At 36.4% G+C, this 22,628-nt stretch overlaps 1 protein-coding gene across 16 annotated transcripts in view; it reads left to right on the forward strand.

Moving 5' to 3' along the window:
* LOC106869828 (uncharacterized) overlaps positions 1 to 22,628 on the forward strand; it is a 484,455-nt gene that overhangs the window by 211,819 nt on the left and 250,008 nt on the right. The gene's annotated exons all lie outside the window — the stretch shown is intronic.

A 22,628-nucleotide genomic window follows, 5' to 3' on the forward strand; every position in this document is an offset into this window, starting at 1 on the left:
CAAAGCCTTCTCTTGCCAGTCACATAGTCTTCCTTTTTTTTTTTTAACATCATTTGACTTTTTGTTTCCCTGTGTCCTACTGTGACTCTAGCAGCTCTTAATAAACTTTCTTCACTGTTATCTACATCAGAGGCTATATCTATTCTGTCTAACTCCATGCGGTCTTCTACTGATATTAAACCCTCTACCACCTTCCTTTCAAGGTAAATATAATCTTGCTACTCCTGCTCTTGGGTGAAGTCCTCAATTCATATTGAATTCTTTCCTAGTTTTTCTGTCTATCTTTGCTAATTCAGATTTTGTCCAGTCTACACAAGCTGCTGAATATCTAAGTAACAATACTGCCCAAGTATTTACAGTCTTCACTAGATTTGGACTATTTAGCTTTGACTTCATTAGCTTTGACTTCATTAGCTTTCTCACTCTCCTGATGTACTCCTTTCCAACTTTTGTTTTCATTTCTATAGTTAGTACTCTGTCAGATTCTAATAATCCTAGACTCTCCTCCTTTCAATGGTTTTAATGTCTGGCCATCTGGTAATTGGATGCTTTCACTGTTGACTACCTGTCCCTTTTTCATGACTAATATTGCACACTTATCTATGCCAAATTTCATGCCTACATCTATACTGAAGAGTCTTACAGTCTGTGTTAAGGAATCTATCTCTTTTTCATTCTTACTAAAAAGCTTCAAATCATCCATGTAGAGCAAATGGTTAATTTTTCCTTTACTATTTCTGAACTGATACCCTGCCTTTGCCTTCCTTAACACTAAACTGAGGGCGATTAAACATAAGACAAATATTAAAGGGGATAACGAGTCTCCTTGGAAAACTCCTCTCTTGGTATTGATTTTCCCTAAGGCTACGTCACCTGAGTAGAGATCTATTTTCCATTTCTTCATGCTAAAGTTAACTCTCTTATGCTGTCTGCAATACTGAATATGCTCAAACATTCACTTATCCATGAGTGTGGAATCATGTCATAGGCTTATTATTATCATCATCATCATCATCATCATCCTCTTCTTTCAATTTTGTTTCCATTTCTTGCCAAGTATCTCCCTGACACCTAGGGCAAAGAAACTCATTATATACATTGGTAGGCCATTAAAATAAACACACCAGATTGTTCATTTACAAAGTCATGTGATAGAAAAACAGAGAAGAAAGGAAGTAAAAGGAAAGGAGAACAAATTTTCAAAGCAGGGGGAAAGTGAAAACAAAGAAAATAAAGGATAGAAAATTCACAGCAACAATGTTCTTCTCAATATGTGTGACGTACCAGTTAAGACAATCTTTTGAACTTCTTGCATAGCTGGTTAGCTAGGGATCATCCTCAAATAATTTTCAGTTCCTTTTTTGATCATTCCAAGTTCTCCTACAATCACTGGTATTGTCACTGTCTTGAGATGCCACATTTTTTTTTTCAACTTCAATCAGCAAATCTTTATATTTTCTGAGCTTATCAAGTTCTTTTGCCAAGATATGATGATCACAAGGTATGCTCATGTCAATCAATAAACAGATTTTATTGTTTTGGTCTTTCACAACAATATTTGGTTTATTAGCTTTGATGTGTGTACTGGAAAGTCCCAAAGAATTGTTACATTTTCTCCCTCAGTTACAGCCTCACTTATTATCGTTATTATTGAGGCAGTGAGCTGGTAGTATTGTTAGAATGCCAAGCAGAATGCCAAGCAGAATGCCAAGCAGAATGCCAAGCAGAATGCCAAGCAGAATGCCAAGCAGAATGCCAAGCAGAATGCCAAGCAGAATGCCAAGCAGAATGCCAAGCAGAATGCCAAGCAGAATGCCAAGCAGAATGCCAAGCAGAATGCCAAGCAGAATGCCAAGCAGAATGCTTAGTAGCATTTCATAATCTTTACATTTTGAGTTCAAATTCTGCCGAGGTCAAATTCATAGTTGATAAAACAAGTATCAGTTAAGAACTGGGGTCACAGTAATCGACTTACTTACCCCCATCTCCCAAAATTGCTGGCTTTGTGCCAAAATTTGAAATCGTCATCATCATCATCACGGCAGTGAGCTGACAGAATCATTAGCATGCCAGGCGAAATGCTTAGTATTTTGTCTCTCACTATGTTCTGAGTTCAAATTCCATTGAAATCAACTTTGCCTTTCATCCTTTCAGGGTTGATAAATTAAGTACCAGTAAAACACTGGGGTCAATGTAATTGACTTGTTTGCTTCCCCCAAATTTCAGGCCTTGTGCCTTTAGTAGTAAAGATTATTTTTATTATTATTATTGTTCAGTAGTTTTATTTTTATAATGTGCTTTCACTTGTACCGAGCGCAGCTCTGTGTGCCTTGGGTATGTGCTGTAGTTTGCTGTGATGCTCTTATAGTTACTGTATTGAAAGTGTTTTGCGTAGGATGTGTGCAGTGCCCAGTAGTGCAATTTCCTGTATGTTATATATATTTGTAAGTTCTGGTGTTTTTGTTATGTATTTGTCTGAATATTTTTTTATTATACCTAAGGCGCCTACTATGATAGGAATTGTTTCTGTTTTTAGATTCCACATTTGAGTTACCTCTATTTCCAGGTCTTTGTATTTTGAAAGTTTTTCCATTTCTTTTAGGGAAACATTGTCATCTGCTGGTATTGATACATCAATTAGAAAGCATTTTTTTCCCTTCATGATCTTTGACAACTATATCTGGTCTATAGGCCTTAATTTCTCTATCTGTGTGTATTGACATATCCCAGAGTATGGTTACTTTCTTGTTATTATTCTTATTATTATCATCATCATCATCATTATTATTATTATTATTATTATTATCAAGTGAGCAAGCAGTGCATGCCATCAAAGTGGCACTGGGGTTAAATATATGAAGCCCAATATACCTATCATGACTACCCATCTGATAAGGGTACACCAGGCACATGCATCACAACTATATGTGCATGACATGGTAATCTCATATCAAGATAAACAGTGAATGACCTTGCAGGTGGAGCCCAGTTAGAGTTTTCCTCAGGTTAAGTAGCCCTTCTGCTCAAAAGGTCTCTGAATAAGGGTTGTTTAAGGATGTTGAGCAAAACACCCTATGTTTCCAGAGGTAAATTATCCAAACCCAGAAGAATTCCTCTCCCACTACTTCTGCTTGTGATCAGAGATGCACATATCATCAGCCACTAAGGGACATGCTCAACTGATTACGGTCAAACAACTGACAAGCAAATCTATGGTACTGAGTAGAATATTTGCTGTAGCCCATCTTTTATACTAAGACAAAGCCATGTACATGATAACACTTCCAATCAGTTCAGATCAGAAGCCATGAGAGCCACTGCCTGATACCAAGCCACTATTATTATTATTATTATTATTATTATAATTATCATTATCATTATTATTATTATTATTATTATTATTAAGGAAGTGAGCTGGCAGAATTGCTAATGCACCAGACAAATTGCTTTGTAGCATTTTGACCGTCTTTACATTCTGGGTTCAATTCCACTGATGTTGAACTTTGTCTTCCATTCTTTTGGGGTCAATAAAAAAAGTACTTGAGTCAATCTAATTGACTTATTCCTCCCTTGAAATTGCTAGCCTTGTACCAAAATTTGAAACCACTATCGTTATTGTTGAGGTGGTGAGCTGGCAGAATTGTTGGCACACAAACAGAATGCTTAGAGGCATTTCATCCATCTTTATGTTCAAATTCCACTGAGGTCAGCTTTGCCTTTTATCCTTTCCAGATTGATAAAATAAGTACCAGTTGAGCACTGGGAGGTCGATGTATTTGACTTACCCAATTCATCTAAATTGTTGGCCTTGTGCCAAACTTTGAAACCATTATTATTATTGTGATTAAGATGCTGAGCTGGCAGAATCGTTTGAGTGTTGGATAAAATGCAATGTAGTATTTATTCTGGTTCCTTACATTTTGGTTTCAAATCCCACCTAGGTTATCATTACTTTTTGTTCTTCCAGTATCAGTTTAGTCATGGGGTTGAAGGTATCAACTACACTTCTTCCCCTCAAAGTTGCTACACTTATGCTTAAATCAAATCATTATTGAGATTTCTAATTAAATTTATGAGTAGTTATCAATTGTCTGGAAATGTTTAAGGACCGTATGTTTCTGATTATAACCATAGCTATGAAAATGTGCAGCATTCTCTCTATCAACAACCATTTTATCATATTTTTCAGTGTTTTATAGTGAACACCATTTTTATGCTTTCAGAACATTCAATCTACACATTGCTACTATAACTCTTATACAGACTTCAAAACCATTCATTTGTCATAAATTCCAACAAGGATTAGATTATGCATTGTCATGGTGATGTTTATAATCCTCCTTGGTTTGCATTTTATAGTCATTGGCAAATAGGGTCACATTGTGTCTCTGTTAAAGTCTCCTAGATAGGAGGTCTCTCTCAAGACAGTTTTATATTAATAGCTTCTTCATCTTAAACAGCTATATTTTCTTCCAAAAATTTCCTTTGCACATTTCAAACTGAGATTCAGTTCATGAAATATAATTTATTATTAAAATATTTAATTCAAGTAACATAGAAACTCCATGTATTGCATATGTTAACACAAAATTTATTGTTTTCTATGTAGCTCACGTTTCTGAATTATTTAATTTCTAAATTCAGTGTAGTATATTGCCATCATACCTAAATATGATATTTAAAATAAAGACAAATTATATTACATAACTAGTTGCAACAACAATAACAACTGCAGTTGCAACAATATAAGTTTCATGTACATACATAAAATTATGATAATTCTGGTTTTTAGGTTAGCTAGAAGGCTATATATTTATAAAACAAGAGAATGGGGTTTTATAGCATTCATATCCTCAAAATAGTAATGGTGCAATAAAAAAAAAATAATAATGATGATGATGTAAATTTATTTGCAAAGGCCCAAGACATTGGGAGCATTACAAGGATGAGATACAAATACACGTGGGGTTTACATCAAGTAAAGTTTCATTTTAGGCTTGATTTCTATGGCTGAATGTCCTTCCTTACACCAACCACTTAACTGAGTGTACTTGATGGCACCGGTACATACATACATTTGTGCATATACATATACATGAATTTGTGTGAGGGCTTGGGTGGATGTATATTTATATATGTGTATCTTGATTAGTACTTAGTTTATCAAGCCCCCACCACCACCACCACCACCACCACCACCACCACCAAAAAAAATATATATATATGGCTGGTATTTGAACTCAGAATGTAAAGCCTTATAACTAGTATCACAAGGCATGTTGTCTGTATTCTAATATAAATAATGAGCAGTGTCCATAGAATTTCCATGGTTGGTTTGAAGACTGCAAGATATCAGAAATTTCTACAAAACCATGAAATACACAATTTTTTTAAAAATTGTATTTTTGCTGTAGTATTTGATGCTTGAGATGGTATGCAGTTCACAGGGCAAGAATTGAAGGTGCAGTCTTAGAAGAGAACTACTTTGAAAATTATATTCTTTGTTTTATATATGTCACCTCTTCAACCTCAAGAATTGTTATCTGTTATTCTTTTAATTTTACTGCAAGAATTAAACCATCTTTACTATTCTTTTATCAAACATTTAAAGGCATTTCACTGCACAAACTCTATATTCACAATTTTTACTGTGGAACAAAACTGAAGACAATCTAAGAGAAAATGGATATGGCTGAATTTGAATCCACTATTTCAGTAAACAAGGTACAATAGTTGCCTCACCAAACTATGGATTCTAAAGAAAATATACCAGGCTTAAAATTTTTTTTAAAGTACTGGGGTCAATTTGTTTGACTAAAAATTCTTCAAGGCAGTGTCCCTGTACACCCACAGTCTAATGACTGAGACAAGTAAAAAAGATAAAACATTTAGAAGCTGAGTATTGATTTGGCCAGTTTCTGCACAGTTTCACAATTTTCAGCCCAGAGGAACACCAAAAAGAATGATGAAATAAGGAGAAATGAGTGAATTAGAAGCACCCACATTAAGCTGACATGAGACAAGCCTGCTCCACAGAGCAGAGGTCACTGTAGTCACAGTGGAAAAGGCAGTGAAAGGACTCTGTAGGCCAGGAGTGGACATGTGTATTATACGTATCTCCGTATAGTGTCTACATATATATTACAAACATATCTACACTCACAAGATTTACATATAATACATGCAGTATTCAATCAAATATATATTTGCACTTGCAACTGTTGAAACTAAATATTATTGATAGTAACCTTGCCCATCCACTTTTGCATCCACCCTTAAACGATAACCTTAAAAAAAACTGAAAACAAAAACTAAGGGCACTGTCCCTTTCTCTTCAAAAGAGTTATGAAGAGTTCTTGTTTGTGTGTCTCTTCTCTTATAATTCCATTCTTTTATAAGAATATCGAATTGACCCCAGTACTTGACTGATACTTTATTTTACCAAGTCCAGAAGGATTGGAAGGTAAAATAGCTCTTGATGAGATTTGAACCCTGAACAGAAAGGGCTTGACACTGTCGTGATTCTGACAATCGACAGTCGACAATTATAATTGTCGTCTCCTGCTTAAAATAAGAATAACTATATGAATAAATAAAGAACTGCATTCCTTACTGTTTCCATTATTTCTAACCTAAATACTAACATGAATTCATCAGTAGAAATCTCCATCAAACAGATGTCCACAATTTTTATGATTCATTATAACATCCTCCCCCACCTCTCTCTCTCTCTCTCTCTCTCTCTCTCTCTCTCTCTCTCTCTCTCTCCTCTCTCCCTCCCTCCCTCCCTCTCTCTCTCATTTCCTTCATCCTGTCAGTCATCTTTCTTTCCTATTCCTCTTTTGCTCTCTCCTTCCACATCTCTCTCTGTTGTCTCTCATTTCCTTCATCCTGTCAGTCATCTTTCTTATTCCTCTTTTGCTCTCTCTCTCTCTCTCTCTTTCTCTCTCTACCATTTATATTTCTGTCCTACTTCATCATTATTTCATTCACATTTATTTCCTTTCTATTTTCTTACTCCATTATATCTTTATTACTAATTCTTTAATTATTTCATATTCCACACTCGTCTTTCTCACATGGATACATGTGTGTGTGTATGTGGATAGATATATAGATAGATATACATACACAGATGCAGGCATCTGTTTCCCCCTTTCTCCCCTTTCACACATACACACACCCTATCCCCCATACCTCACCACTCCAAAACCTCCATAGAAAGCCAATCAGTCTAAATAAGACCATTGAAGATCTGCAGTGGCTTATTTTAGTCAGAAATCTTTTATTCTTTTCATCACGTCCATTTTCTCATGATTACCTTTCTATCCTCCCCCTCCTCTTCTTCTTCATTCTAATTTCATATTTCTGCAATAGCGTTTGAGATATTGCTTAACACACATATAAAATGTTATTGATAGGGATATAATGATGTTGGATGATACTGGAAGGAAGTAATTGGGGACAGTGTGAGTGCTGGAGTGGTAGACGATGGGTGGAGTGCAGTAATGTATTTTTGTGCCCAACACACACACATGTACTTTTAAATAATAAAGTAGCCACTGAGATATTTGTGTAAACACTTGTAAACAATAACACTTGAAATTTAAATAAATAAAAGTGATTTCCTTTCTATTTTGTTGCTTCATAATATCTTTATTACTAATTCTTTAATTTTTCCTCACCAGGGATTGAAACACATCAAGCTGCTAACTGAACAAATGTGCTCCTATATATTATCCTGCAGTGTTATTTTGTTCATCTCTTCTTTGGATTAAATGTACATGTACTTATCTGCTTACTGAAAGATTAATGCTATCTGTAACCTCTCAGTATATGACATAGTGGGGTTTGGCCTAAAGCACTAAGAATATACACACACAATGAATGTATGTGTGTGTGTATCTCTCTCTTTCTCTCTCTCTCTCTCTCTCTCTCTCTCTCTCTCTATATATATATATATATATATATATATATATATATATATATATATATATATATATATATATAAGCGAGAGAGACAGATGGTCAACTTGTTTGGGTGGACCTTATTCTACTGTAGCTCCATTATAATCTAACATCTATTTTAAATTTTGTGATTTTTGCAAATTAGATGGAGAAGAATGGATCTTTCAGAAATCATTTCTGTCACAATGTTTACCTCAGGACAAAGTCTAGAATCTGAAGAAACTACTAATGGTCCACTGATGGAAATCTTTACAAGAATTTCTAGAAGACTTTAATAATTTCAATTGCTGTGATGAGGGTAGATTCTTATGTTGTCTAACTTCACAAAGAACAAGACCCAAGGATTTAGATTCTTCACATCTTATAGCAATTGAACTTCTGAGAACATTCCAATGTTTACCTCAATTCCTAGCTGAGTAAGGGGAATTACCAACTGTGCAATTGTCCTCAAAAACACTCACTTCATCTATGCTAGCATGGAATTAAAAAGTTATAGCCACAAATGTTAAAGTAAATCATTCTCCTTTCCTGTGTTTATTTCTATTTCACTGGCCTTGTAGGGTTTTCGAGCGAGATCGTTACCAGTGCCCCTGGACTGACTCTTGTGCGGGTGGCACATAAAAGACACCATCTCGAGCGTGGCCGTTTTCGTGCGGCTGACACGTAAAAGCACCCACTACACTCTCTGAGTGGTTGGCGTTCGGAAGGGCATCCAGCTGTAGAAACTCTGCCAAATTAGATCGGAGCCTGGTGTAGCCATCCGGTTGCACCAGTCCTCAGTCAAATCGTCCAACCCATGCTAGCATGGAAAGCGGACGTTAAACGATGATCATCATCATCATCATCATTTTCTTCAGTGTCATTCTCATCATCATGATGCTTATCCTATTCTGCATTGTCACATTTGTGTGGGTGGATCAATTGTCCCCCAAGCCTCTCCTAATCTTTCGCGATACTTCCCTAGATTATTCTTGCCGTGTCCTTTCCCCAGTCACCCTCTCCAACATCAAAATATGCTCACCTTGTTTATATAATCAATATTTGTTCAATTGCAACAATCTGTATTCTAATCTGACGTTGAATATTCACAAACCAAGCTCTACCAATGTCCTACAAACTACTGATGGCATTTATTTATATATTGCCTTTGTTTCACACCTGTAACACAACACACACACATGTGCACGCGCACACACACACACACACACACACACACACACACACACCTGTTACTCAGAGTCTCTAGTTGTATACACTCTACAAACAAGTCCTGTCAGAACACGCTGAAATCTTTCACCTGGTTGTTACTGAGTTCATCTAACAGTGCTCTCTGTTAACTTTCATCAAGTCCCTACATTCATATTTTGTTGTCTGAACAAACTCAGAGCATTCATCATCTCTCTCTCTCTCTCTCTCTCACACACACACACTCACACATACACAGATCTATGGATGTATATGTATGTATATGTATGCATATATATTTATCTGTATGTATCTATAGATGTGTGCATATGTGTGTATGTACATATATATATATATATATATATATATATATATATGTCTCATGATCATCTAAATGTCTACTTTTGCATGCTTGCAGCAGTGTTTTCTACATCTGGGTACACTTCCTGTTAGCAACCCCAACATGCTTTCAAGCAAGGTTAATAATCTCCTAGTCAAACTGCGCAGATGTAGTTACATGAAGACTTGGAAACAAAATGGCACCATATGAGTGAGCATTTGTTTACAATGATTAAACTACATGTCAAGAAGCTCAGATGTGGTTTTGTGATGGATGGCAAGCAAATGGCACCATTTACATCAACAGCAAGGCCGTTGTTTAAAACCAGCAAATATATGTGAGAGCGCAAGCAAATACGAACTCACTCACATAAACACACATACTTGCACACATACATACATGCATGCATGCATGCGAGTATATTGCTTGTACAAGGGAAGTATGTGAATGTTTGTATGTGTGAACCAGCATTCTTTCAGTAACAAACGATGATCAATGTCACATCTCAAAAAACAACCACAAGATAACATTGACAAGTGTATTAATTTGATTTACCTTCAATATTTATATACAATATACTACAATTAGCCATCATTTTTAGATGGCACAGGGCCAGCTAATATAATATATACATGTTATAATATTCAGGAGCCCTGAAGGAATCAGTTGCTTTCTGCGGTCTTAAAGATATTTCATCATTCAAGGAGTAAGAATGGCTGAGTGTTCTGCCCAGGTCCATAAACTTGTCTACCACTTTCAGTATTGTATTTTCACCTAAGATAGATGATTTTCCTTATGTAGGCTGGAACATTGCAACAGTCTTGACAGGCTAATGCTGTGTTCAATGCCTTGCAAGATGCAGAATTATGATCCACAAGAGTTTGCATATTTTCAATTGTATGAGCAACTAAGTCACAACCATCTGCATAAATGAGGCCATGAATAAAGATTGAAAAACCTTTAAATTAGTGACAGATTGATGCAAGTTGAACAGACAAATTGAAGATCATTTCTCACATATATCCCCATCAGAAACTAAAATTATGATCCTAAGGACTGTATAATTTATTCAAGGGATATGTGGTGTCACGCTGTAGCTAATCCACATTTATATAAGGGTGGATGGGAATATCTAGGTAAAAGATGGTAGTGTTGGGGTGCCAGAGCAAAACCTTCAAGAAGTAGATGATATGAACAATGGATCAAAAGTGGAGGGTGGGAAGTAATAAGAGTACAAAGGGAGGTTACCAGATAAAGATGAGGACAGACATGATTGTAGTCAGTGATGAATGGGAGTGGAAGTGCAGCTTGGTGGAAATATCAGTTTGGGTAGTGGAGGGAGGAAGTAAGCTGAGACAGAAATAAATGATAGTTCAGGGATCAGAAGATGATCAGCAAAGCATAGGAGCAGTGGGGAGGGAGAATTAGAGGTAGATGAGGAGTAGCTATAGTGAATGGGCATGGTGGCAGATGAGAAGGTGCTAAGAGATAACTGATATGCAAGGTGTTAAGATGAAGCATGGCATAGGAGGGCTGAAGGGGGATTAGCTGGAAGCACATGGAAAGGATGATAATGAGAATCATCATCATCATCATCATCATTGTTTAACATCTGCTTTCCATGCTGGCATGGGTTGGACGGTTTGACTGAGGGCTGGCGAGCCAGAAGGCTGCACCAGGCTCCAATCCGATCTGGCAATGTTTCTACAGCTGCTGGATGCCCTTCCTAACGCCAACCACTCCGAGAGTGTAGTGGGTGCTTCTAAGTGCCACCAGCACGAAGGCCAGTCAGGCGATGCTGGCAACGATCATGCTTGAATGGTGCTTTTTACATTCCACCAGCATGGGAGCCAGTCAGTAGTCCTGGCAATGATCACGCTTGAATGATGCTTTCAACGTTCTACTGGCACGGGTACCAATCAGGCAGTACTGTCATCGGCCATGACAACAATTTCACTTGCCTCCACAGGTCTTCGCAAGCATAGTTTATTGTCCAATGATTGAAGTGTACTCTTAAATGAGCTGGTTATGCTACACTGGCATAGGCCATGGTCATGGCCTCACTTGGCTTGCCCGGTCTTGAACGGTGGAAATGGATTGAGAAATTAAGGCAGTAACAGGTGGCACATGGAATTGGGAGATGTTATATGTGTGTAGGAGAGATGGTTTTTGGGTGGGCGAGGCAGGAAAATGAGATGTAGGGAATAACTGACAAGGCAGTATGAGTGTAGGGACAGCACCTAGCATGTGGGGAAAGGTGAGTGGCTAGAAAAATGAAATGTGGATAATACTTGACAGGACAGCATGGAAATAGCAACAACGCCTAGCATGTACAAGCATAGACAAAATGCTTTTAGGACCTCATATTTCTTGTTATCAATGGATTTTCTCAAGCCCAGTAAATTGTCAATCATCCTGGTCCTTTGTCATTCCCTCCATGAGGCTCAACATATTGAGATCAGCCTTCGCTATTTTGTCTCAAGTCCTACTGAGTCTCTCTCTTCCACAAGTTCTATCCACTCTAAATGATCATCCCTTTGTTATGCAACCATCCTCATTCATACAAATTACATGACCATGTGCTTCCAGCTAATCTTCTTTGTTGCACATTGCATTTAATTTCTCAACTGTAAGTAAACATATTCTATAAATTAAGCAGCAAGTATACTCAAATGACAATGTACTCTATAGTTTAGAAATTATGAAATACACAGAAATAATGTATTCAGAAGCACATTTTTCAATATTCACATATAATGTAAATTCTTACATATACACAGGCACACACAGTGTTACAAATGCACACATATACATGGTCAATATTTACTATATGGTCTGAATATTTTACAAGGGGAAATTTATATATTTCCAATGAGTTAATTATTATTTGCAGTGAAAATATATTTACTTTTGCTCTGCTTTGGTGAATATGGCCCTCAGTGTTGTCTTCTGAGAATTGCAGTTCTGGTAATTATCAGTTGAGATTATGGCTGGTTGGTATTAGGAAGGGTATCCAGCTGTGAAGACCCTGCCAAAACAGACAAAGTAGCTTGGGATAGTCTTCTATCTAGCTGGTTCCTGTCAACCATCCTACCCATGCATGCAAGCATGGAAGACGGACATTAAACGATGATGATGATTACCGCATTACAAAGAATCACCTCTTCCTGTTTATTTATTCACTTGATTTCTGTTTTTCTTTTTGTTTTTGTTGTCGAAAGCTTTACTCATTATAATTTACTACTTTTGGACTTAGAGTTGGAAATGGTTTCATATACTTGTGTGCAGGCTGATTCAGTTACATGTCTTAGAATTGCATCATGAGGATATATAGATGTGATATTTGCACTGAACTTATTGTTTAAATCAATACACTAGATAAATAAATGTATTGTGCGTATGCTTTCTTATATTAAAATGTGTGGGCGAATATTTCTTCACAATAATGCTGGTGTGTATGATTGTATTCATGCTTTTGTGTATTTATCTTATATGTGCAGATATGTCTGTATGTGTATGTAAGTACATTTACAATAACAAACAAATTTTTATTTTTTAATATCAAAGTCATTAGACTTGCATCTGTTCTGCCATTTCCAAAAGCATTTTGTTAAGAATCTTGTTAGTCTGCACTTCCACTTCATCCCTACACATCTTGTCTCATTTAAAGTATGGAAGTGACACTTCCAGAATATTACAGGATCAGATGGTTTGAGATCTATATATAATAAAATTAAAATGACAAAGAATAAGAAATCATGTCTTGAACTTCATTAGCTTACAGCTGTTTCTGCTATAAGATGCAATGCACTTATAGTTGAATGCATGTGTATCAATTTATAGCTTCATTAGAGCTTCAAACATGTATATTGAGTTCTAAAACACCAGGTTAGAATCACTATGCCTAAGCAATATAACACACACACACACACAGATACAGGGATTGTTGCAAAGGAAAGGCCTTTTCATTCTTCTATCACATTATTAATTTCACCATCACTTTCCAGCAGTCCTATTCTTTTGCAGGTTTCCTGATAAGTTGGTTTTACAATTACATCTATAGTTCTTTTTCCTTCCACTAACTATTTAACTACATGACAACAGCAATCCCTTTCTCTTAGCCCTCACCAGTAACACTTTTCTGTTTCTCTCTTTTCACCTCCCTTCAACTATGTGGCAATGTCATTTGGCCTTGGTTTATTAATAGATAGATACTTCAATAATGATTGTTTACTTTCAACTCAGATTTGCAGAATGCAGGATCTACCACCTTGTTCTTCAGATTTCTATCTGTAAGTTGGTAAGAGTTTTCAGTTGTAACAGTTTGATTTGAAAATTGTTTCAGAAATCTTATTTTACATTTGCAGTTTGTTCCTTTATCAGACATGCATATTGAGTTCTAAAACACCAGGTTAGAATCACTATGCCTAAGCAATATAACACACACACACACACAGATACAGGGATTGTTGCAAAGGAAAGGCCTTTTCATTCTTCTATCACATTATTAATTTCACCATCACTTTCCAGCAGTCCTATTCTTTTGCAGGTTTCCTGATAAGTTGGTTTTACAATTACATCTATAGTTCTTTTTCCTTCCACTATTGATATCTCCATAGGGCTCATAGATCATATTCTTTTTTTTCTTTTCTTATCTTGAATTTCAGTGCAAACAAATTGATATGAATTGATTCTTTGAATTGATCTTCTGCTAAAATAAAAAGAATACGACCATGCATCAGTTTCTTGGTTGTCTTTCCAGCATGTATAAGCAATGATCTTCCAAGATAATCCTCTTTAAACAAATCATGAAAAAGCTGCTTCAGCTTTTGATGAAACCCTCTGACCATAATAACTCGTCATTCATTTGGTTTTTGATGAAACACTTTGTCATTCATTTGGCTTTTCACATATCCAAAGTGACAACTGAATCTTTTTCTCGTTATGATTGGTTTTGTAAAAATAATAAAGGTGTTCATTTTCCCATAATATCATAAATCATAAATTCCAGGAATGCTTTTGTATACTACCTTGGTGATCCATAGACATTTACTGGTTATACGATTCTGGTTCCTCTTGCCTTTTCATGTCTTTTGTACTTGGCTGTATCAATCATTGATCAACACTAGGTGAACTTAGATCACCAAAGATGTTTTTGCTGGATTTTTAGGAATAAATTATGAGAGTTAAGAAATGGGAATAATGGACAGAAGTTTAAAGTGATGTTATTTTTGTCTTTACTGTGTGAACATAGTAAAATAGTACATTTTGTGAGTACAAATTCAAAACTGAAATGCTGCTAGAACTTGGGCCATACCTCAATGGAAGCAGACAGTGCAAACTTTATTTGGCCAATGATTCTAAACAATACGCACAATCCAGCAATCCAGGTGCCTTCGTGATTTCAGAAAGTGAAATTTTTAGCCAACAGCCTTATGATAAACTTTGTTTTGGAAACAGTTTCCCCCATTTGTGGACGAGAGAAAGAAGAAATTTAAACCCCCATTTCAGAACCTTTGGTAACCATTCAAGGGAAGATAACTTTTTCATTCCGGGTTTTTTTTTTTGCACCACTAGGCTGACTAAAACACTATATTTTATACCTCCATTAGTAAACAAACTATGTGCTTCTGGTGAATAGGTTTGATGAGTTGCCTATATTGCCAAGTGCAACAGTAGGCATGAAACCTGTGGTAACTTTCTAACTGGTTATATGCCATAACTAAGTATATACCACTTGATTAGTCAGTATTAGAAAGAGCATCCAGCCGTAAAAGCCATGCCAAAACAGACAGTGAAGCATGGTGCAGTGTTCTGGCTTGCCAGCTCCTGTCAAACCATCCAACCCATGCCAGCATGAAAAGTGGACATTAAATGATGATGATATAATTTGTATATTTGTATCATAGTTTCTCTCTTTCTTTTTCTCTCTCTCTCCCTCTCCCTCTCTCTCTCTCTCTCTCTCTCTCTCTCTCTATATATATATATATATATATATATATATATATATATATATAGGGAGAGAGAGATAGAGATAGATGGATAGATAGATAAGTAGGTAGGTAGGTAGGTAGGTAGGTAGGTAGGTAGGTAGGCATGTATGTATGTATGTCTGTACACACACACACACTTACATACACACACTTATGCAAACATACTCCCTTGATTACTAAACAAATTTATAACTATACTCTTATTTGTAACTCAAGAATATTTTGATTTCATCTCATCTCTTCATATTACATTTCATTTCATATTATTTTATTTCATTGTACATATCCCTGGTTTTTAACTTACACAGTTACTTCTCCAGGACTCCACAGTTGAATGTCAACTTTTAAAACTTTACAAGGCATCTAGAGCAATCAGCAGAATTTTAAATAGCTCTAGCATTCTGTGGACCAAAGTTCACATTGCTATTTTGTCCTGTATGTACATTATAATAAAATAATTACTCACAGCAGCCAGTTATCTCAAAAGCCAGTTTTCAGATATTGTTTATTCCTTTGGAGATGAAGCTACCTGAAGCCACCTCCATTTCTATTTTAAACACTCCTATTTTAAAATATTTATATTTAACTGAAAACCTTCCATTATAATTTCATATAAAGATGTTTTGCTTTTTGTTTAATTATTTTCCAGACACCAACTTCATAATGAATAAGCTGTTTTACTAAATACTGATTATTTTCAATTTATTGAAACATACATGTCCTAATATATTCCATAAGAAATATGATCATCCAGAAGTGTTTAGATTTATTGATAATGTATCATTGATATACTATGACAATACATTTGTAAATTTGTCTAATTTTATTTAGCCAGCTAAATCATCATCATCATCATGTTTCATGTTCACTTTTCCATTCTTGCATGGGTTGGTGTGTCCTCTTCAACACAGTCTCTTGCCACTTGTTGCATTCTTTTGTAACCTACTTTGTGAGTTTAGTATCCTGAGATTAGTTCTTGCTTTCTTTGTTTTTCCTTTCACTTAGTGCTGTACAAGAAGAATCCAGTTGTTTAACCCTTTAGCATTCAGATTACTTTGTCAAATGTAATGCATATTTATTCACAGTCTTTAAAGTTAATCCTGTATTATAAATAAGGGTGTCCAGCCAAAGAATACTACCTCAAGAAGTTTCATCCAACTCATACCTGCTTAGAAAAAGCATGCTTGAAAATGGGGACTATTATAAAAACCATGAATCCAAGGACACTGGTGGTGATCTGCAATAGCAGCAGTTGGTCAACAGAAGTCTTCAGTATACATTCATTTGCCAGGAGGAGTCTAATGTTTCAGGTTGTGTCCTTCATCTGAGAACCAGGAAAGAAGGGGAAAATGGCATTGTTGCATTGGCTACACAATACTTGAAAGTTTTTGATTTTAATCATGGATCTACTACTTCAGGGCTGACTTGACTTCAACTAGAACAACAACAACTTAAGACATATTTTAATGATTGAATTACTGAGAAAAATTGTGCAGGGAGAACAATGATCAAACTAGAGTTATCATATTTAATGTAATGAGCTACTTTGAAATAAGTATGCAAGAAATGACAATATTCATCAGTATTTGATATCATTTTAATCATATTGTTATTTGAATGTTTTTTTCTAATTAGCTTTCCAATGCTAGCTGTATTCAATGTGGTAACACAAACTGAACTGCAGATATAAGTAGTCGTTTTTCAGGACAGCTGATTTCTAGTATTAAATATACAATTATGTTTTTAGTTATATAATACTTTTAATGGGCAATTAATTAATGTAGAATGGTTGGTCTTTGCAACTATAGAATTGTTGAAGAAGATTTGCACATACACCTTTCTATTTGTAATTGATGCTTCATTGGCACTCTAACAATTAATAAGACATTCAACATTGTAATGACTCTTGTTATGTTAGTCGTATTCTTGCTCACATTTTGATAACTATCTTTTGCTATGTTTCTGGGAAGTAATTGAATCTTGATGATTTGTAAATATGACAAAACTAGTCAGTTTGAGCATCACTTTGGCAGAGTCATTAAAGCTTGATAGAAAACCATCATCACTTTTTACCATCCTCCTCTTCTTCATTATCTTCATCATTTTAATGTCTGAATTTCCATCCTTGCAATGGTCATGTTGAGGCAGATTTTCTACTGATGTATGTTCTTCTTTTTGCCAACCTTCATCTGTTTCCAAGTAAGGTAATAACCCTCGCACAAAGAAATTCTGCTTGTTCTCGATATGAAAAGGATTGCTTGTAATTTTCTTACAAAAATGGACTGTGAAGAGTAGAAATATGAACTTAGGTTTGTAGCTGATGTTTTTGAAAAGTTGAATGAGCTAAATGTGAGTGAAATTGCAAAGAAAGGAACTTTTGGTTCATGAAATATATAAGCATGTTTAATCTTTTCAAGCAAAATTATCCTTGTTTTCAAGGCAAGCAAGTGATGACAAGTTCACCCATTTCTCATTGTTGGGAAAGAAGAAAGTACCTGCAAATGTGTGTTCAAAAAGTAAAGATCAGTTGAGAAGTTTGACTGAAGAATTTGAAAAATTTAAGGATTTCAAACAGATTGAGCTTAAACTTGACTTATTAGCTTCTCCTTTCTCTGCTGATGTTGATGCAGCACCTCATGAATTACAGCTTCAATTACAAGGCGAAAGGTAGACTGTATGATGTATGTGTGCGAACTGCTATGCTACATGGCAGTGAAACATGGGCCATGAATGCTGAGGATATGCATAGGCGTGAAAGAAATGAAACTAGTATGATCTGCTGGATGTGTAATGTCAGTGTGCATACATGACAGAGTGTAAGCACCTTGACAGAAAAGTTGGGCATAAGAAGCATCAAATATGGTGTGCAAGAAGCATTAGTTGTGGTGTGCAAGAGAGACAACTACGCTGATATGGTCATGTGTTGCATATGGATGAGGACAGCTGTGTAAAAAAGAGTCACACCCTAGCAGTAGAGGGAACCTGTGGAAGAGGTAGACCCAGGAAGATATGAGATGAGGTGGTAAAGCACGACGTTTAAACGTTGGGCCTCATGGAGGCGATGACAAGTGACCGACACCTTTGGAGATATGCTGTGCTTGAGAAGACCCGGCAAGCCAAGTGAGACCGTGACCGTGGTCTATGCCAGTGCAGCATAACCAGCCCATTTAAGAGTACCCTTCAATGATTGGGTAATAAACTGCACTTGTGAAGACCCATTGAGTCAAGTGAAGTCATTATCGTGGCCGATGACAGTACCGCCTGATTGGTACCTGTGCTGGTGGCAAGTAAAATGCACCATTCAAGCATGGTTGGTCCCAGTGCCACCCAACTGGTCCTGTGCCAGTGGCATGTAAAATGCACCATTCGAGTGTGACCATTACCAGTGCTGGCTGACTGGTCCCGTGCCACTGGCATGTAAAATGCACCATTTGAGTGTGTTCGTTGCCAGTGCCACCTGACTGGCTACTGTGCCAGTGGCACATAGAAAGCACCTTTCAAGCGTGGTCGATGCCAGTACTGCCAGACTGGCCCTTGTGCCGGTGGCACATAAAAAGCACCCCCTACACTCTCAGAGTGGTTGGCATTAGAAACTTTGCCAGATCAGATTGGAGCCTGGAGCAGCCTTCTGGCTTGCCAGCCCTCAGTCAAACCATCCAACCCATGCCAGCATGGAAAATGGAAGTTAAACGACGATAATGATGATGATATTTACGTGTATATATATATATATATATATATATATATATATATATATATGTGTGCACATGCATATATTTACATATTTACATTTGAGACAGTATGATGACAAAAAATAATCCTCCATACTCTATCAACATGCCAAGGACCAACTTGGAGACAATCTGGGTCAACTTGACAGCTGCATTTTAGCCAAGCACCCAAAGGACCTAGTCCTCAGACAAATACAAGAGTACATCCTCATAAATTAAACATCCCCTGTACTAAATAGGAAATATACATAGTAGGTAATCATACTCCCATACCCACAGTTTATATTTATATACAAGTAGAATAGTTAGTGGGCTATTATGTAGATGTATGTATGTGTGTGTGTATATGTAAATGCACATGTATGTAAGCAAATATATATGAAATATATAAAATGTAGGTTCTATTTGTGATCTTGGGAGGGGGGCAAAAATGTAACAAATATTTAGTCATATGTGGACATGATCCAAAAAGTTCAGTTCTTGAATTTAGACATGTTGCTTTTCCAGATGAGTCATCTTTCCATATCACAAAGACCGCACTTTCCACTGCCGTTGGTGTAAGGCTTACACTTGGCTAAGATCTTTCAATGGATGTTGTAATTGACACCTTATTCTTTTCAGAACCATATATGAAAGGGTGTCAGTACAACATCCATTGGAAGATCTTAGCCAAGTGTAAGCCTTACACCAATGGCAGTGGAAAGTGCAGTCTTTGTGATATTGAAAGATGGCTCATCTGGAAAAGCAGCTCAGGCCCCACTACATGTCTAAATTCAAGAACTGAACTTTTTGGATCATGTCCACATATGACTAAATATTTGTTATGTTTTTGGTCTCCCCAACATCACAGATAGAACATGTGTGAGTGAGCATATGCATATAGGCACATGTATGTGCGGGTGCATGCGCACATGTGTATGTATCTACATGCACACATACGCGAATTCTATGAGCGTTTTTTACTTTCTCCCCTTTGGGTTTTTCCCTTTATTTAACGGTCATTCTAATAGCTCTTACTAATGCTCATTTACATAGTAATTTCCCTTTGTTTGACAGTCATTTGCATAGCATTTTTGTTTGTCTTAATAACTGACGAGATGCCAGAGCACACATCACATTTGTACTCTAGGTATAACAGTTGGGAACTGATGTGATCTACCAGTGTGAATATTTTCATGCATCACAGGAAGGGTGCTGTTAGGTCCCACTCAAAGGTTTTTGCCCATGCGGCATTAATTTTGACAGGGAAAAAATTAAGTCGGATACATTTAGAATGCTCCTCGTAAATGTTTAAGTGAAGTTGACAGTCTTTGAGTGTTTCTGAATGACTAACTTATGTTTTCCATGCTGCAATCATTAACAAAATAGATTCAGGTTTATTTTATTATTGAACATTTCACCTACACACTTATCAGGAAACTAATTTTTATTCACTGCACTGTACATTTTTTTAATGTCTTACTTTTGAATACCTTTTTTTCTACTGTTTCCTTATAACACTGTCAATCTCACTCACTCTCTCTCTCTCTTTCTCTCTCTCTCTGTCTCTTTCTCTCTCTCTCTCTCTCTCTCTCTCTCTCTCTCTCTTTCTCTCTCTCTCTCTCTCTCTTTCTCTCTCTCTCTCTCTCTTTCTCTCTCTCTCTCTCTCTCTTTCTCTCTCTCTCTCTCTTTTACCACCTCTAGTCCTATTAGTCTTTCTTTTTTTTTCCACTCTCACTCTTATCCTCATCCTTTCTTATTCAACAGCTTTCTCCCTTTGGACTTTGTTTCTTCTGTCTCACATTATATCTTGTTATATTATTTAATACTTTTCATCTTTTCCTTGTACATTCAGTTACTTTCACTTCCTTTCAGTGCAACACACTCTTTCTCTCTCTTTCTCTCTCTTTCTCTTTTCCTCTCCCCCTCTACACCCTCTTTTTCTCCCTCTCTCACCTTGATTCAATCATTTTCATTAAAAATAAGTGATTACTAAGTTTTCTCTTTGAAATACTTTGAGTATATGTGGTGGTATCAAAATGTTCCTGGACTAGTTCTGTAGCATGCCAACAGATGGCAGCATACGGTTGTGTGCAAAGTGAAAGCTAGCAGTGACTTTCATGAGGCAGTTTGCTGAATAAAATCACTGTGTTTACTTTGCAAGTTGGAAAATTTGTGTTTTTGTGATCACACATATGTTGTAGTCAGTGATTTTGTTATGGACGTGAAATTTTACATTAAACTTGAGAAGTCTGCTACAGAGACACTGATCATGCTTTGGCAAGCTTACGGCAATGAGACAATGCATTGTATGCATTGTTTCGAGTGGTGTAGGTGCTTCAGAAGTGGAAAAATGTCCCTGGAAGATGGTGAGTGATCTGGAAGACCTGCCACGAGTGTCACCCCTTGAAAATGTGGTATTGTGCATCAAGAATTCATACCCCCAGGGCCAGACCATCAATCGAGGGTTCTACTGCGACATTTTGAAGTATCTGAGGGAAGACATTCAGCAAAAGCAACCAGATCTGTGGAGCATGAAGAATTCAGTTCTTCATGACGACAATGCACTCTGTCACCGAGCTCTCCTCACTTGTGAGCTTCTCACCAAAAACAACATGGTATCACTTCTGCACTAGCCCTATTTGACAGATTTAGCACCTGTAGACTTTCATCTCTTCCCCAAAATTAAAATGAAGGCCAAAGGTCACCGTTTGAACACCATTGTTGAGATCAAGAGTGAATTGCAGAAAGTAATTCACTCACTTACAGAAAATAACTTTCAGGCTGGATTCCAAAAGTGGCAGGAATGCTGGAACCAGTGTATTCTTGTGCAAAGTGACTATTTCAAAGAAAATGATGTTAAAACTTGGGTAAATAAGTTATTTTTTATTAAACATAACTAGTCCGGGAACCTTTTGATACCATCTCATATTTATGAAAATTTTTCAACTGTATTTGTTGTATCAAAATTACTTAGAAATTTTTCATTAGTGCTTTTTTATATATATTGCCAGATATGGACATCACAGCACTTTCATACAAGCAAACGTATCATGATGAGCTTATTGTATACAGTGCTCAGGCTCACAATAACCCATTGCAACAAAAGTGGGATAGAGTATAGCAATAAGTCAAGTAAGGAAATACAGCAATGATAGTCAAAAATATGTGTGTAGTACACAAGATGATTCAAAAGTAAACAGTAAAAGAGTCATAAAAGGGAAAGAGTACTTAGATATGTCAAGAGTAGTGTTGACAAATTTTAGATAGCTTATTCCATGCTTTGTTACTTCCAAGCATGAAAAAGTGATTCTGAAAGTCATGGGTACTGCACTGTTTTTTGATTTTACAAGGGTATCCATATGATGGCCACTGAAGTGTTTTGAACATATTTTTACTTTAATGTTCATTGTTTTGATATTCAAACCAGAG

This window comes from Octopus bimaculoides, chromosome 25 (genome assembly GCF_046866305.1).
Source record: "Octopus bimaculoides isolate indiv1 chromosome 25, ASM4686630v1, whole genome shotgun sequence".
NCBI lineage: Eukaryota > Metazoa > Mollusca > Cephalopoda > Octopoda > Octopodidae > Octopus > Octopus bimaculoides.